A 15,863-nucleotide genomic window follows, 5' to 3' on the forward strand; every position below is an offset into this window, starting at 1 on the left:
TCCCAGGTCTCCTTCACGCGCCTGCGCAGTACCACCTCTCAGAACTCCGATCTGAAAAGCAATTTGAAAATGGCCGCCGCCGCACTTCCTCTCAAAGCCTCGCTGTCTTCTTCCAAAAGAGAACTACCTCACAATAAAATAACAACAACCAATAAAATAAATAAACAATAAATAAAATCAAGTAAACAGCAATATAAAATCAAGTAAAAAGTAGCAATATAACTAATTTTATGGATGATGCTTGATTAATTGGTTAAGTGCAATTATAGCTCTGCGAAAAAAAGATATTTTTCATTCTGGAAGTCCGAGCAAAGAAACTATTATAATGTTGCCAGATTGAAGAAGTTCAAACAGATGATTGTATGAGTGTGTATTGTCCTTACAGATGCTTGTACCTTTCCATAGGCAGCGTAAGCTGTAGGTGTCCTCCAGGGCTGGCAGCTGTGCCCGGATGATCTTGTGTGCGCTGGAGACGACCCGCTGAAGTGCTTTCCTATCAGCTGCTGTAGAACTGAGATACCACACAGAGATGCAGTACGTTAAGATGCTCTCTACGGTGCAGCGGTAAAAGGTCACCAACATCTGTTCAGGTAGACCAGCTTTCTTCAGCGTCCTGAGGGAAAAGACAAGCGCTGCTGTGCTTTCGTAACTATTGTTGTGGTGTTAGTGGACCATGTAAGGTCCTCTGAGATGTGTATTCCCAGAAACCGGAAACTGGACACTTCCTCCACTGTGTCTCCGTTAACGTAGACTGGAGCGTTCTTCTCATCCCGTGACTTTGCAAAGCTGATAATTAGCTCCTTAGTCTTTGCTGTATTAAGAAAATGAGTTTGCAACTATCGTACTCAATGCTATAAAAACAATTAAAATAAATAAACAATAAATAAAATCAAGTAAACAGCCAGTTCAAGCAATGTCCAGCAGTACAAAAGCGCAACACAGATGCATGATAGCCATAAAACCAGTATTAAAAATAGGAACATTACTAATTTATGGATAATGCTTGATCAATTGGTTCAGAGCAATTATAGGTCTGCAGAAAAAGATATTTTTCATTCTGGAAGTGCGAGATCCGCTCTGTATGCTGATTCGTCTCTGTTGGAGATCAACCCGATCACTGTTGTGTCGTTTGCGAATTTGACGATGGTATTGGTGTTAAATGCAGGTACACAGTCTTAAGTGAAGAGGGAGTAGTGTATGGAACTCAATGCGCATCCTTGTGGTGTACGAGTGTTCAGGATATTAGTGGAGAACAGGCGTCCCGTCTCACTGCCTGCGAACGCTCTGACAAGAAATTCAGGACTCAGTTGCAGAGTGATGAGCTGAGGGCTAGATGATGGAGTTTGGAGATGAGCTTGCTGGGGTTGACGGTATTAAAAGCTGACAGAAATCTCACAGAAATAGAAGTACCATCTGTCCACCGTTACATGCATAGACCGTCCAAACTAAAAAAAAACACAGAAAAAATAACAGAATCTCTGCCTCAGTCCTAATGTCCGTAATTTAATCAAAAGTCCTTCTTTCCATAATGTACCACGTGCTTCCAGATCAGCTTATTACCCATCCTGGAGATAGTACCACTGGTACAGAATCTATCGTCAGTCTACCCTTCCGAAATCCATTTTGATAAAACGCTATATCACTTCTCCCTTCCGAAACGCTCGATTATCGTACGTTCTATAAACATATATAAATGGGACTTTAGCGAAACAGGCATATCACTAGAAGAATCAGACGGGAACCTCCCAGCTTTAGAACAGGCAGTAGTACTGCTATTTTCCATGAGCATGGAAGGAGGTCTAACCTGCAATTACGATTTATACAATTTAATAGCATCTCAAAAGTGTTATCTAACAATAAAAATATCATTTATAATCCATTCCTGGGCACGCCTGACTTGCACTATGGATAGCCTTCTTAAAGCCACACAAAGCAAATTCTACATTAGTGATATACTCATTGCTACATGTGACTTCCAACCCCTTATCCCCACACAGTTTAATCTTTTTCGCTTAAGTTATCTTGAAAATGAATCGCAGAAAGTGACCCTTCTACTATGTCAATCTACCCTATTTCAGTAACAATATTGTTACCCTCATGAATCGATACTGGAACGTTATTATCCCTGCAAACACATTCCCCACCCTCTTTGTCTTAATCATTCCCCAAAAATATCTAAGTTGTCTTTCTGTTCTAATATTATCACAATATAATCTTCAGTGATCCGTATTTGCAACGTTTACGACGTCCCTCAGCGCGGACTGTTCCCTTTACTACTTATAAGGTCACTCTGGAACTGATATTCTTAACTTTCCCAAACGCACTAGTGCTCTCTCGAATTGCCTCTGCACACTTCTCAGTCCAGCTTCATGCAGACCTTCCCCTATTATTCCCAATTTACCTGAATCACTTAAAATGCTGTTTGATAAATAGTGTGACATAACCTCACATAAATCTCAAACCTGAGACCTAACAGACGTTCATCAAGTAAAAGCTGAATCTTCTCCCAATGTGCTTTATCAAAAATCCACCTGGAAAAACGGCTTACATTCTTCGATACAAATGCATATCCAAACTAATAACGATGGGGTAATGCTCACTCAACAACCTTCTCACTCCAGACAAATTATTTGAAACCAAAGTTAAATCTACAGCAGTTCCAGAACGATAATGATCATTACATCTCGTGGTGACAAACAGGTTTCCTGAATACATACAATATCGGGAATAAAAGAACAAATCTGAAATAAACTTCTTAAAATGTTGACCATCAGAAAACAGGCTTTTCGCATTTCACTGCCATATTTGAATTCTATTAAGTGCCTTCTCAAGTAGACTGGGATACAGATACTCCACACATCACAGCTTAGTTCATAGCTTACAACGTAACACGAGTTATAACAAAATACTCCTCTGCGCTTCCACTTTAATGTAAGTTTCCTCAGTGGGGCTAGATGATTGGGCAGTACAATTAACCACATCCGTTATAAAGATCAGAAATGTGTAAAGCATCTTCAGTTAGAGAACTCTGTTTCCGACATATATCCACTGGCTTCACAGTCTGTACTATGACTGGTAGCACATTATCAATATTCGGAATTCCTTGTCCAAGGCCCTTCTCCATGACTGACATTCATATTAACTAATTATCATGTCAATTCTAAATTGACCGACAGGCGCCTCAGCCGGTAAGAGCAGGGCGCACAGGTTGTTGGAAAGGTGCCCCATGGTCAGCCTCTCCTCTTCTGTTGGTGCCACTCCAACTGCATGTCGGAGCTCAGCGAGTTGCTGTTGTTGGTTCCAGCCGGACTCATCTTCCCTTTTCTCACGCGGTGTGTCTGGGATCTGAGGAAATGTTCTGAGGCAGGCAGTGAGCAAGGAGGCGAGGTCTATAGACTACATTTGCCAAACAGCTCCGCCTACCGGCCTGCTGACCACTTTGCACTGGTTCGTCCCCTCCACACCCCCGCCGCCCCCACCCACATCTTCATGCTCTGACGTATTCTCCTTTTATCAATTCTGATGAAGAGATTTGGCATGAAGCATCGACGATTTCCTCTTTTCCATAGAAGCTGTCTGGCGTGCTGAGATCCTCCATCGATTCTGTCTGTTGCTTGAAGTGCTCCAGATTTTTATTTCTTGCACAAATAACCTACGTGTGTAAAGGGAATATAATTGCACTCAGTATTGCAGGGATAGTCACAATAAAGTTCAAATAAGCGTGTGAGGTTATTCTCACTGTTATACACAGTAAATATTCTTGTAAATAAAATATACCATTGACCTCCCTCCCTACTCACTGCACCTCAGTCCTTAACATCCTAAACGCAGTCAGCGTTTCTGTCTCTTCTGCAGAAGTAGTTTAACTCTAATTGACACTTTTTTCCTGTTCTTTTCTTTCATGTTAACTGTTTGAAAAAGTTGAAGATTTTTAAATATTCTTACTTTGTAACTTTATGCTATTGTACGATCTGTCATTTCCTGGCCACCGATAATCGTATATTAGCGGTATTTACACAAAATTCACTGAAATCGATACTCATCTAATCGCAACATCAGGACAGTCTTCATTTTCATTTTTAGAATTTTTTCATTGTTGCGTAGCTATAAAGTGATACAAAACTTCAGCAGATTAATATGTATAGAATTAATAAAGCTGAAGAAAAAAACTGTCTGTAAAATATAAAAATTGAAATATATATATATACATATACACACACACAAAAAGAGAAAAAAAAAACATTAGGAATCAACCCCCCCGGATCAATACGTTTGACCATCATCTAAATATTTTTTTAAAAAAGTCATCAACCGCCAGTTCCTATTTACATAAAAAAATTGGAAGGAAATATATAACTTAATTCAAATTAAATGATAATAATTCGCAAATGAACCCCATCTTCCCTCAAAATCAAATCTTTTCCAATGTAAGACATAACATTACTTGAGAAAACCATTCAATTAATGTCGGGTTAGAAATATCGTTCCATTTTAATAAAATAGCCCTTCTTGCCAGTAGTGTAATAAATGCAATTAAATGTTGATCTGCGGATGAGATACCCTGAATATGATGCAGAACAATTCCTAATAGAACAGTCAATCTAATAGGTTGTAAATGAATTTCAAAGCTTTAGGAATTGTGGAAAATAAAGATTTCTAAAACGATTTTAACGAAAAACATGATCAGTGACAAAGTAACTACTTCAGTTTTACATCTATCGCAATAGCTGTCTATATTAGGAAATATTTTAGTCTCTCCTGTGTTATGTGTTAAATAATAACGGTGAACAATTTTAAAATGAATTAAACAATGGTTGGCACATACAGAAGAAAAATCTACGTGTTTCAAAACTCGAAGCCAATCTTCATCAACAAAGGTCATATCAAGTTGTCACCCCTAATCTTGTTTAACCTTTAGTGATAGGTTCTCTTTTTGTAACCAAAATAAATTATAAATTCTGCCAATGGAACCTTTCACTAAGGGATGCAATTTCAAAATGATATCCAACAAATCAAATTCTTGTAAATATGGAAACTTATGTAAATATTGCTGTAATAAATGTCTAACCTGAAAATTTTGCAAAAAATGCGTATGAGCGAGAGAAAATTTATTAATTAACTCGTCAAAAGTCATCAATCGACCATCACAAAATAAATCTGTAAAAGAATGGAGTCCTTTATTTTTCAATAGAAGAAAAATGGGGGCAGTTGTTGAAGATTTAAATGAAAAGTTTCGATATAAAACTAGACAACGTAAATTGTTTAAAATTTTAAAAAAGTACGAAACTGAACCCAAATCCGTAGGGATTGTTTAATAACCGGATAAAGATTTAAAATTGGAATTTTAGAGAGCTGTAAATGTAATGGAGCTCCTAAAATTGAAGTTAAATGGAATTGTTTAACAGCTTTTAATTCCAAATCAACACATAATGGTTTTTGGTTCTTATCAAGCCAATATAACAAAAACCATAATTGTCTGATAGTCACAGCCCAATAATACAGTCTTAAATTAGGAAGTGCAAGTCTACCATCTTTATTTTTTTTGTAAATGATACTTATTAATTCTTATTCTATTATTGTTCCAAATCAAAGACGAAATAATAGAGTCAATTTGATCGATTTTTCTCAGTTAAAAAGATAGATATATTTTGGAAAATATATATTTTGAAAAATATATATTCCAAATCTAGGTAAAATCATCATTTTCACAACATGAATACGACCTATTTAAGAATACTAAGTGGATTCCATCTAGAATATATTTGTTTCATGGAGTCCATTAAAGGAACTATAATCGCTTTATAGAGATCTTTATATTTTTAGTAGTTATAATACCTAAATATCTAAATGTATTAACAAGTCTAAAAGGAATATCATTATATGTACTAACATGAACATTTAACGGGAACAATTCACTTTTATTCAAGTTAAGTTTATATCCTGAATATTTCCCAAAATCTTTAAGTGTTTCCAAAAGATTAGGAATTGATTCCTCAAGAATTGAAAAGAAAAAAAAAATAACGAAAGATCATCTGTATAAAGAGAAATCTTATGCATGATTCCATTCATAGAGATACCACGAATATTTTAGCTTCTCGTAATGTTATAGCTAAAGGCTCCGATACAAGATTAAATAATGATGGATTTAATGGACATCCCTGTCTAATGCCACGAGAAAGGGAGAAAAGAGAAGACCTGCATTTATTATTAATGACCTTGGCAATAGGATTTTTATAAATCATTTGAATCCATCTATTGAAATTATTACCAAAACCAAATTTTTCTAATACTTTGAAAATGGCCACTGAACTCTATCAAATCCATTTTCAGCATCGAGAGAGATAACGCATTGAGGTTGCTTCGATAACGATAAATATATAATGATAATCGATCTCCGAATGTTAGAGAAAGAATAACGGCCTTTAATAAAGCCCGTTTGATCCATAGACATTATTAGTCAAAAATTTTCCAAGCGATTAGCCATTATTTTAGAGAGATTTTTTGCATCCACATTTAATGGCGAAATAGGTCTATATGATGAACTTTCAACAGGATCTTTCTCGTTTTTAAGAATTAAGAAAATAGATGCTTCATAAAAAGAAGAAGGTAAATTACCATTCTCAAAGGATTCATGAAATATTTCCATACGGAGAATGTAATCTTTCAATTTTTTTGTCAAATCACACTGAATAACCACCAAGTCCAGGAGCTTTACCAGATTGCATTGAGAAAATAGCTTTCCGAATTGCATGCTCGGTAATTGGAGCATCAAGCTTCTGTTGACCTTCAGGAGAATTTTTTCAGAAATTTAATCTTATGTAAAAAAAAGGCCTTCATTTTGGAGGAATCTGCAGGAAATTGAGATCTATAAAGATCAGAGAAAAAATCTTGAAATCTTAATGTCCTCATGATTACTTACTATATCTCTATTATTTTTACGAATCTTTAAGATTTGTCTTTCAACTGTAGCTGTTTTTAATTGAGAAGCTCAGAGCTTATTATTTTTATCTCCAAAAATATAAAATTGACTTTTCAATTTAAGCAAATATCCTTCAATAGGATATATTAGTAATACATTATACTGTGATTGTAATTCTACTCTTTTTTTAAAATGAAACAACATTTGGAGAGATTGTTTTTTGATGTTATCTAATTCTATAATTTGTTTAGAAATTTTATCTAATTCCATTCTTGCTTGTTTCTTCAGTTTAGCTATATTCGAAATAATTTGACCGTGTAGATAAGCTTCTAATGTATCCCAAATTACTAACTTAGAGACTTTTCCTATATTATTCATGAGAAAAAGCTCTTTTATCTGAGCTTCGATAAACTCAACAAATTCTGAACTTTGTAATAAATGTTCTGGAAAACGACAAAATGGTCTGGTAGAAACAACATCTTTCAGTTCAAATATTAAGTTTAAAGGAGCATGATCAGAAATAGCAATCGCATCATACTCACATTTCTGAACATTGAATAAAAGTCGAGGGTCAACTATAAAATAGTCGATTCTCGAATATTTATTATAAAAATGTGAGGGAAAAGAGTATTCTCTATCACTAGGGTGCATATTCCTCCAGATCTCAATTAAACCGTAATCAATTAAAAAGGAATATATGACGCAGAACGATTAGGGATTTGATATTTGGATGATGAGTTATCCACTAAAGGATTTAGACAAGTATTACAATCAACGCCCATTAATAACATATATTGATTTAAATCAGGTAATAGAGCAAAAATGTTTTAAAAAATGAGGGATCATCAACATTTGGTCCATAAATATTAACAAAATAATATTCCTATTACAAATTATTCCTTTAACAATCAAAAGTTTAACATTAATATCAGCTATAATATCCTCTTGATTAAAAGGAATATTGGAATCAATAAAAATAGAAACACCTCTAGTTTTACTCTAGGATTTTGCCTGAAACTGAGGACCCTCCAATATTTAAGAAATCGCTTTTTGTCACATAACCTGATAAGCGTCTCTTTAGCAAAGATTATGTCAGGCTGGAATCGGTTAATAACTTTAAACGTTTTCTTACGCTTAATAGGATGATTCCAACCGCGAACATTCCAACTTAAAACATTTAACTTTTTAGATATCATCATGGAACTTTGTATATAAAAACAATAGTTAGACGCATGTCAGGATAGGGAAGTCGAAAATGGCGGAGATGAACAACGATAAAAATAATTGGCGTATGCTCCGGTATTCCATAACGGGGGGGGGGGGGGGAATCCCACCCAAACTACAAAGCCCAGAAACAAGTCAATATCAATCGACGCAAGCCCCAAGAAAAGCATAGATGCAAATCTAAGCTCCGCCTACCGAAGTAAAAAAGAACAAAAGAAAACATCTCTGTCTCCCTCTACCGAACATAAAACTCATTACAGTCGACATATATCTCAATCGAATTAACTTGGAAGGAAAGTGTTTTTCTTGTGAAACAAAGGACCTTCAATTTGAAAGTAACCTTCACAACATTAGATAAGGGATGAAAAACACATCTAAAACAATTCTTTAAATATTTGCACAAAAGAAAATCAATCGCCAACTTTAAATTGTCCGATCTATCTTTAGAACATAAGGGAATCCAAATAATTACAGAAAAGATCTTTACAGAAGCATAGGAAACAAAAAAAAAACAATTAATTAATTTAAATCTGCAGAAAAAAAAATTCTAAATGGTTCAAACTTATTGCAGTCTATCAACAGTTCTCCCTCTATGCCTTCTGAAATTGAAGCCATCCAAACCAGTCTGTTTCAGAGATAAAAATGCATTTTGGGGTAACAACTTCTGTAACCATCAGATCTTCCAGTCTCATCACTCCTTACACCCGAGACAATCAAGCCAGTATAAATCATTCAAGCTTCAGGCTTCAGACTCGTCATCGGATGCGTCGGATAAAGAATTAATAAAACTCAATGCTTCGACTGGATCATCAAAAATATGAAAGCCAGACATTTTGACAAAAAAAACCTTAATTTCGCTGAATACTGAAGCAGTGGAAAGAGCTTTTTTCTCATAAGCTAATTTCATAACCGATGCAAATCCAGTACGCCTCTTAACCATTTCGCATGGAAAATCTTCAAAAATGCGAATGCCTGAATCCTGATACTGAAATAGTCTTTTTTTTTCTCGCAAGCTTAATAATACGGTCTTTGTCTCTGAAACGGAGAAAACACACAACAATATGTCTGTTTTTACCTTGATCCAAAAATTTCATTTTTTTTTTGCAATTTATTTTTTGTTATTGAAGTTCATCAAAGAATCACTTCCATAAGATGTATCTAAGTGCCGATTCTGTGAGCCATTTCGATATCTGAAGGCTGTAAACAAACCTCCGGAAATAAAAACAAACATTTTTGCAAAATAATACAGTGTGTCGGCCGATTCTGATTTCTCTTTTAATCCAACAATTCCGATATTATACCGACGTGATCGAGCTTCGAAATCGACGATCCATTGTTGAACTTTTTACCTAACGAGAAGAAAGGTCAGCAGCATTTCGACTAACTTCTTTAAGATCAAGGCTCAGAGAGTCAACTTTTCCTTCGAATTCCTCTGTTAATTGAGTTTTCTCAATGCCGATATTGCTGATTTGAGATTCTAGTCTCTTTACCCAGGGGTGTTGCTCCGAGAATTCTTCAGCTTTTTTGTGCTTCCCATTGCCTAGATCCGGATTTCTTTTGGCGCTTCTGAGAGCATCCATAATTATAACTGTTCCTCTACAGATCCGACTGAATAAAGTTGAAATTTCAAAGTTTAAAACGGAAAAGGGTGGTCAAGAAGCGACTTTGTCTTACATGTCCATAAAAGTGAGGCGGAGCAGGAATTCAATTATATTACGATCACTGCCTTTTAATGGTCCCTAATAAGATCTAGGTCGTTACACAACACCCAATGTAAGATAGCAGTTCCCGATTAGGCTCAACCATCAGCTGCTCTAAAACACCCTATTGAAAGCATCCGCTCTCTTGCAATCTGACACTTTCTGACTCTTCAAATTCTCCTGCAGATTGAGTCACCCACTATAATTATGTCATTGAATTTATTACATAAATGCCAAAAATTCAGGAGTATCTGTGGCAGAAGTGAGGATAAATGTTTTTACCAAGGAAAGAAGGTGTTTTGGAAGCTAGAAGGCCTGAAGGTAGATAAGACTCCTGGACCAGAAGGTGAACCCCGCCCCAGGGTACAGAAATACCCCTCTATGTCCTTCTCATCCGTGGACCTAAGTAAACGTCTTTTAAACATTGAAATCTTCCCTGCCACTTGCTCTGGCAGCTCGTTGCGCACTCTCCCTCCCTCTGAATGAAGAAGGTTCTCCTTAGTTTCCTCTTAATCTATCAAGAATGAATAGATTTTGCAATGGTTCTGGCCGACTAGAAAGTTGCAAATGTCACTGCACACTTTAAGAAGTGAAGGAGGTAGAGGAAATAAACTTTTATGACAGCTAGTCTGATCTCAGTGTCCAGGAAGATATTCGAGTGTAAAAACGGTGAGTTTTTTGGGTACTGTAATTGGGGACACATGATGAAGTAGGCCAAAGCCAGCAGGAATCCTTTCGAGGAAATCTTGTCTGACAAATCTCTTGGAATTAAGTCGGGATAGATAAAGCAGAGGCAGAGGATGTTGTTTGTTTCGATTTTCAGATGACGTATAACAAGGTCCCCCATGCAAGGCTCATTGAGATAGTAAGCAGGCATGGAATCCAAGGGGACTTTGCTTTGTGCATCCAGAACTGGCTTTCCCACAGAAGAAAAAGCGTGGTTATAGACAGGTCATATTCTGCATGGAGTTCGTTGACCAGTGGTGTGCCTTCGGGATCTGTTCTGGGACCCCTGCTTTTCGTGATATTTATAAATGACGTGAATGAGGAACTGGAGGAATGGGTTAATAAATTTGCTGGTGGCACAAAGATTGGGGGGTGTTGTCGATAATGTGGAGGGTTGTCAGAGGTTACAGCGATATATTGATAGGAAGAAAACTGGGCTGAGAGCTGGCAGATGGCGTTCAACCCAAATAAGTGTGAGGTGGTTCATTTTATCAGGTCAAATATGATGGCAGAATGAAGGATTAATGGTAAGACTCTTGGCAGTGTGAAGGATCAGAGGGATCTTGGGGTCCGAGTCCATTGGACACTCAAAGCTGCTACGCAGGTTGACTCTGTGGTTAAGGAGGCGTACGGTGCTTTGGACTTCCGTGGGAATGAGTTTCGGAGCCGAGAGGTAATGCTGCAGCTATTTTGGACCCTGATCAGACCCCACCTGGAGTAATTTGCTAAATTCTGATCACCTCTCTGGAGGAAGGATATGAAAACCACAGAAAGTGTGCAGAGAGTACAAGCAAGGATGCTCCCTCTAGCGGGGAACATGTCTAATGAGAATACGTTGAGTGAAGTCGGCCTTTTCTCCTTGGAGTGACGGAGGATGAGAGGACACCTGATGGAGGTGTACAGGATGATGAGAGGCATTGATCCGAGGAGATATCAGGAGTAAGTTTTTTTTTAGGCAGATTAGTGAGTGCGTGGAATGGGCTGCCAGCGTCGGTGGTTGCAGCGGAAACGAAAGGGTCTTCTAAGAGTCTCCGGGATAGGTACATGGAGCTTAGAAAAATCGAGGGCTATGGGTAAGCCTAGGTAGTTCTAGGGTAAGGACATGTTCAATACAGCTTTGTGGGCCGAAGGGCCTGTACTGTGTTGCAGGTTTTCTGTGTTTCTAAGGTGCTGCAGGTGAGGCTGCTTAACAAGATCACAGTCCATGGAATTACGGGAAAGATACTTGTATGGATCGACGATTGTCTGACTAACAAGGGAGAAAAAGTCAGAATAATGTGGGCAATTATGTTTTGCTGTCGGTAACTAATGGTGTTCCCTAGCGGTGGGTATTGATACCGCATCTTTTCATTTTAAATCTAAATGATATGGATGAAGGAATTGATACCTTGGTGAAGAGCTTTGCAGTTGATACAAAGATAGGTATGGGAAAGGTACTTCAGAGCAAAGCGAAAGTCTGCAGACGGACTTCGATAGGTTTGAAGAACAGGCAACGAAGTAGCAGATGAAATACAGGGTATTGAAGTGTACGGTCATGTACAAATGGTAGAAGGAATAAGGGTGTAGAAAAAAAGTAAATGGGAGAATTTTTTTTAAAAAAAAACAGAGGTGCGTAGGTATTTGGGAGTCCTTAAGTAGAAGTCCCTATAGGTTTGCTTGCAGATTGAGTTGATTAAGGATGACAACTGTAATGTTAGCAGATAAGAGCAAGGATGTGATACTGTCGCTTTATAACGCACTGGTCAGATCACTCTTGGTGTATTGCGAGCAGTTTCCGACCTCTTATCGGAGAAAAAGTTGTGCTTGTACTGGAGCGGTTCCGGAGAAGTCTCATGAGAGTGAGTCCAGGAATGAAAGGGTTAACGTATGAGAGGCGTTAGATGGCTTTGACCCTGTACTCGCTGGTCTGGAATAAAGAGAGGGATCTCATTGAAACCTATTAAATATTGAAAGGCCTCGACAGAGTGGCTGTGAAGAAGATTCACCCTACACTCTGTGAGTCTGGGACCGGAGACCACGGGCCCAATGCACCGGTCATCCTCTAAGCGCAGAGATGAGGAGGAATTTCTGTAGTCAGGGAGTGGGAAATCTTTGGAATACATTACCACGGACGGAATAGAGGCCAAGTCATTGAGTGTATTTTAAATGGATGTTCAAAGATTATGTGGAGAAGGCAGGAGAATGGGGTAGAGAGGGATAATCAATTGGATACAAGGGAATGGCAGAGCAGACTCGAATGTGTGAGCAGAGATATGTGTCTCATATCTCATGGTCTATGGTCTGAAGAAGAGGCTAGTGAGGTAGCATTAGGGTTAGAGTATTGTTAGGGTATCCATGCCTGGATTATTGTATTCAGTTTTGGTCGTTCTGCTTTCGGAGTGAGGCCGTCAAGCTGGAATGAGTGCAGAGATTTACGAGATTAGTACCGTTACTGGAAGGACTTAGTCCTGGAGACATGGGGAATGTATGCTATCCTTTTCCCCACTTTTGTGAAAACAACAACCAGACGGCACTGGTTTAAGGTCAGAGAGGAATGGGTTACTAGGGATCCCAGGGGAAAATTATTAATCCACTCCCCCTTCCGGTTCATTGTTTAACTAACACGGTGAGTGCACTCTCAGATTGGAGGAGCAACACCTCATATTACATCCGGGTAGTTTACAACCCGATGGCATGAACATCGATATCTTTAACCTTATCTCCACCTTTTCTTTTCTTCAACCCACACGCCCGTTTCCTCCATTCTGTCTCCCACTTCTGTCTTCTCCACTGCTGATCGTCACCCTCTGGTTCCTCTTTTACTTCCATTTTTTTCCCATTGTCCGCTCTCCTATCCTATCAGATTCCTTCTTTTCAGAGCAAACACAAGGAAATCTGCAGATACTGGAAATTCAAACAACAACACACACAAAATGCTAGTGGAGCACAGCAGGCCTGACGATGGGTCTCGGCCCGAAACGTCGACAGCGCTTCTCCCTATTGATGCTGCCTGGCCTGCTGTGTTCCACCAGCATTTTGTGTGTGTTGTTCCGTCTTTTCAGTCCTTGTCATTACCCGCCTACCACCTCACAGCGTCTCACTTCATCTCCCACCCACTCACCTTCACTCTTATCTGGCTTCACCGATCATCTACCAGCTTGGACTCTTTCCACTCCCCGCACCATCTTATTCCGGCTTCTCCCCACTTCCAGTCCTGATGAAGGGTCTCGGCAGGAAATCTCTGTTTTGCTTTATCCCCCTCTATAGAAGCTACCTGACCTCCTGACTTCCTCCAACATTTTGTGTCTGTTACTCTGCATCTCCAACATCTGCAGAATCTCATCGGGACAGAGTGCAGAATGCAGAGACTACATCGGGTGTCATTAATGTCGAGGAGGCCACACCTGGAAAACTGGAAACAGCAGATGACCCCAACAGGCACAATGTTGAAAAGTTGCCTCATATGGAAGGACTGTTCGTGACCCTGACTAGTGAGAAGAGTGGTTTGGGGCAGCTCTGGCATTTCATTCACTTGCAGTTGGCTTCCGGCCCCCTACACCCCACCTTATCGCTGTAAACCTCTCCCTTTTGTGGACAACACTTATCCTGCGCCCGAGCACCGATTGCAACCTGGGTGTCTCGCTTTGGTGTACCGGCCCACATTACCTCCGACAGAGGCGCCCAGTTCACCTCCAGCCTGTGGTCAGCTATGGCCAGCCGTTTGGGCACATAGCTGCACCACACAAATGCCTACCACTCACAGTCGAACGGACTAGTGGAGCGTTTCCACCGGCACCTGAAGTCGGCTCTCATGGCCCGCCTCAAAGGGCCGAAATGGGTGGACGAGCTTCCCTGGGTCCTGCTCGGAATCCGCACGGCGCCTAAAGAGGATCTGCACACCTGGTCGGCCGACTTGGTGTATGGCGCACCCCTGGTCGTCCCAGGAGAGTTCATACCAGCCCCAAGGGGGCAAGAGGAAGATCCCGCAGCAGTCCTGGACAGGCTAAGTGAGAGGCTCGGTAACCTGGCCCCCATACGCACTTCACAGCATGGGCAGAACCCGACCTGCGTACCCAAAGACATGCAGACTGTAAGTTTGTGCTTGTATGACGGGGCGGACACCGGACACCGCTACAACGGCCCGACGAGGGGCCGTTTACGGTGATCAGAAACAACGGGTCTACGTTGGGGGGAGAGAGGCGGTTTTCACAGTGGACCGACTCAAATCGGCTCAAGTGTACTTGGCGCAGCCGGTCGAGATTCAGGCACCGCGGCGCAGAGGCAGACCTCCCAGATTGAGAACACTGGGGGGTGTATCGCCAGTTCTGGGGTGGGGGGGGATTATGTGGCGACCCACTTACCAGCGCACTCGAACCGGCTCACAAAGTGGCGCACCGGCATTGAGGCCGGACCCAAAAAGGGCGCCAGGCCTTCTTCACCAGCAAGGGGAAAAGCCCGCGCGTGGGACAGCTCCCTGAATATGCGCACGGGCAGGGCGAGAACATGAAGGCTTCAAAGCAAGGCCGAGAAGTTTGAATAAATTTATTTTGCAAATTCAACTCACCGACTGCGTGTCGTTAATCCCGCGCTATGTGTAGCACACCACTACAATTTGTCATTTTGAAGCTCTAAAAGATGGAAATAAAAGAAATAAAAAGTAATCTTGCTTAAAATATTAAAGAAACGTGTCATCTTTAATTTTTTGTCTTTTGGATATCAGGTCATCTTTTACTCGCTTAGCTGTTCACAGTGACAGACATTTTGACTAGGGGTGCCCCAATTTCTGCATGCCACGGTATTTTGGTTATTTTTGTGCTGAAATTTATTCCTGCCACATTTTCTTCCTTTCACATTTCCCCCGACAAGTCATTCTCCGAAATCACATGTAGTGTGAAGCATTTGTGAATGATTCTCTGATTCGTACGTCTCCATCCATTTCACCGTTTCAAAATACATATATTTTAATATTTTAAACATGCGAAATTCCGCACATGATGTAATCCAAAGCAACACATTAAACGCTGGTGCAACGCAGTAGGTCAGGCGGCATCTGTGGACATGAATAAACAGTTGACGATTATTCCATCATCTACCCGAGACCTTTCTTCGCGTCTGGCAAGTAAGCGGGGAGACGCCAGACTATATGGCGTGGGGAGGGAAAAGAAGAAGCGAAATGCGTATAAAAGATAAATCACTGGAGCGGAAGCAGTCTGGTAAGAGAGGACAGTGGAGCACAGGGAAAACGGAGCAGGACGGGGACGACGTGTGAAGTGATAGGCGGGTGAGAATAAACATGAGGCCAGAGCGGTGAATAG

This window comes from Hemitrygon akajei, unplaced genomic scaffold (assembly GCF_048418815.1).
Source record: "Hemitrygon akajei unplaced genomic scaffold, sHemAka1.3 Scf000109, whole genome shotgun sequence".
Taxonomy (NCBI): domain Eukaryota; kingdom Metazoa; phylum Chordata; class Chondrichthyes; order Myliobatiformes; family Dasyatidae; genus Hemitrygon; species Hemitrygon akajei.